The sequence below is a fragment of the Myotis davidii genome, unplaced genomic scaffold (assembly GCF_000327345.1).
Source record: "Myotis davidii unplaced genomic scaffold, ASM32734v1 scaffold415, whole genome shotgun sequence".
NCBI lineage: Eukaryota > Metazoa > Chordata > Mammalia > Chiroptera > Vespertilionidae > Myotis > Myotis davidii.
The window spans coordinates 1,162,345-1,165,917 of record NW_006287951.1 but is presented as its reverse complement, the minus strand read 5'-3'; positions in this window follow the sequence as shown (position 1 = coordinate 1,165,917).

Below are 3,573 nucleotides of genomic sequence, written 5' to 3'. Positions count from 1 at the left end.
GGCCACAGACAGCAGGGGGATGAGAGCACGAGTGGTGAAAGGGAGGAGGTTGGGGGTTAATGGGGGGATGAGGACACATTTGTAATACCTTAATCAATAAAGAAATTTTTTAAAAAGTTACATGATATAAATAATGCTAATACTGAAGGATTTTTGGTGCATGCAAGCCAAAACTTCTGCAAAAATCTAAGCTACGGTGCAAAGGAGTTGAAGTCTTGTACCGAAGGCCTTGCAACAGTACTGTCCACTAGAACTTTCTGCAATGATAGAAATATTCTACTTCTGCTCTGTCCAGTGTGGGAGCCACTAGCTACATGTGGCTAACTGAGTGCTTAAAATGTGGCTAATATTGCCCTAGCTGGTTTTGCTCAGTGGACAGAGCGTCGGCCTGCTGACTAAAGGTTCCCGGATTCGATTCTGGTCAAGGGCACATGCTTGTGTTGTGGGCTCGATCCCTAGTAGCGGGGATGCAAAAGGCAGCCAATCAACAATTCACTCTCATCATTGATGTTTCTATCTCTCTCCCTCTCCCTTCCTTTCTGAAATCAATAAATTTTTTAAATGTGGCTAATGTTAATGAGGAGCTAACGTTTTAATCTTAAGTTTAATTAATTTAAATTTAAATAACCCAAATGTGACTAATGGCCACTGAACTGGACAGTATATCCTTAAAAAGAGACAAACATTTGAAATTGACCTTTTCTTCCAAGAAACCCCTGAGGACTGTCATTTCCCAGACTGACTTCTGAAGGTTAGTCAGACATGTCTGTGTGGTTTAAAGCAGCAGTCGTCAACCTTTTGGACCTCACAGACGACCAGTGATCCGTGGACCACCGACTGGCAACCGCTGATTTAAAGAGTTCTATTTGTTGTTGACACCTGCTGCTCCCAGGGGGAACTTATAGCTTTGTCTAATGAAAATTTGCCCCATAGTAATGAAATGGATTGTGACATTTGGAAATACTCTCATTCCTCCCCTTGGCCCATGAGATTCCCAGGGCATGGCCTAACACACAGTTGATGTAGACCTTTTCAGATTCTTGGATTCTAAATCAAGAAAATAACAACATCTCCTGGTGGGTTCCTTGAGAAGAAAATAAAATAGGCCTGACAGCCTGGCCTCTCTTCTGCAAGAGCTTGTCACTCTTACTAACAAATTTCTTCCGTGTGGTCAGCTCCTCCACATGCTATAATGCTACAGCATAATAATCTACTATAATCCTCTAGCCTTCTGCCTTCTTTCAAATAAATCTAGCTCTTGAGGGAATCACCCGTGGAGTCTAGGCAATGAAATTCATTTTAACTAACAAAATCACTAAGCTTTTGTTATGTACAAGGCCAGAAATATAGCTAGAGATGGAATGCAGATTTCATTTACTCCACTAATAATAATTGCCTAGAGCAGTTAATAATAAATTAATAATGTCCTGAGGGGTCCTGAAGTACATCTAGTCTTCGTGGAAAATCATGCTGTAATCATTTAGTGATACTTACACAGGCTCAAAAACAGGGACTTGTGGCTTTGTTGTCTACCTGCCATCCCTATGTGAGGCAATGTGGGGATGCACAGGCGAGAAAAACATAATCCAAACACATTTGCCAATAAATGTCCTATAAGAAAGCAGTATAGATGCAGTAGGAACTGAGAGCATAGAGACCAACTGCAACTAGAAATATTATGGATGGCATCATGGAAGAGGTGGCTCTGAGCTAGTCTTGAAAGATGAGTGGATTGTGGAGTACACAGTGGGGCAAAGGCATTATCAGCAATAGCAGACACAGGAATGCTCAGCATGTCAGAGGAAGGGCAAATTTTGTGTGACAACGGCAGAAAGGGGTGTGCTGAGAGATACTACTAAAAAGACAACACGGAGCCAAATCCAGAAAGACATGGATACTGTGTTTTGCAGTGATAAGTAGCCAGCAGGTTTTTTTTCAGCAAAGCTGTAGCTTGGTCAGACCTGTATTTTAAGGAGACAAGTTGGACTGCCATGAGCAAGATGGATAGGTGAAACAAGATGTCAAATGTACAAGTTATTCTATTCATTTACTTGTAATAGGAGCTTCACAAAATGCCAAAATTGAGCTGTGAGGGCTTATAATGATATCATTGTTGGATGCCACCCCAGAAACCATGTTTTCTTCTTTATTAGTTTATAAAATCTTAATTTTGTTAAGGCAACAAAATTCATGAAGAAGTTGGGTCATTCACCTTACCTCAGAAATTGAATGATTATTGGTGCATAAAATTCATTGCCCTTTGCTAGTGACTTTTTAATAGGCACAGAAAAGGCTTTGACAAAATTCAATGCGCCTGCATGACAGAGAACAACTTTTGGAAGTGGGGATATGTTCATTACCTTGATTGTGGTTTCACAAGTATATGCATACATTTAAACTCATCACATTATATACATTAAACATGTGCAGTTTTTTGTATATCACTATAACTCAATGAAACAATTTTTTTTAAAAACTCTTATCAAAGTAGGAATAGAAAGAAGTTTCCTCCATCTGAGAAAAAGCATCAGCAAAAGACATGCAACTAATGTTTTCCCTAATGTAGGAATACTGAATACTTCACCCCAAGATTGGGAGCAAGGCAAGGATGTCTGCTCTCATCACTTACACTGAACATTGTGCTTAAGGTCTCAGTCATGCTTTAAAGCAAGAAAAACAAAAAAAAACAGGCATAAAGTCTGGGAGAAAGAAGTAAACTGTCGTTACTCACTTTCAACAAGACTATACACATACAATATTTTCAAGAATCTACTGAACTAGTAGAACAAATAAATTAATCAATTTAGCAAAGTCACAGGATACAAGTTCAATATACAAAAATCGATTGTATTTCTAAATTTTGGAAACATTTAGAAAATAGTCTTAAATACCATTTAAAATATATGCTCAAAAATATTGAAAGAATTCAAACAAATACTTGCACACCCATGTTAAAAGCAGCATTACTCGTGCTAGACAAAAATTTGGAAGCAACCCAAGTATCTATTGATGGATGAATAGATAACAAAATATAGTATAGACATACAATAGAATATTACTCAGCCTTTAAAAAGAAGGAAATTCTGACACATGTTACAACATAAATAAACCTTGAGGACATGAGAAGTGAAATTAGCCAATCATAAAAGGACAAATACTGCATGATTCTACTTATATGAGGTACCTAGAGTAGTCAAATTCATAGAGACAGAAAGTAGAATGGTTGTCAGGAACTGAGGGAAGAGAATTGGGAAGTTATTGCTTAATGAGTACCAAGTTCCACTTTGGCAAGATAAAGAGTTCTGGAGATAGATGGTAGTGATGGTTGCACAACAGTGAGAATGTACTAATACCACTGAATTGCACAATTAAAAGTGATTTAGAAAGATAACATCTTGGGAGAACCAAGATGGCGGCATAGGTTAACGCCGGAGTTTGCCGCCTCGAACAACCATTTCAAAAGTGAAACTAAAAGACGGAAGGGACATCACCCAGACCCACAGGAACGCTGGCTGAGTGGAAGTCCTACAACTAGGAGGAAAGAGTAACGCATTCGGAGACTCAGAGGAGGCG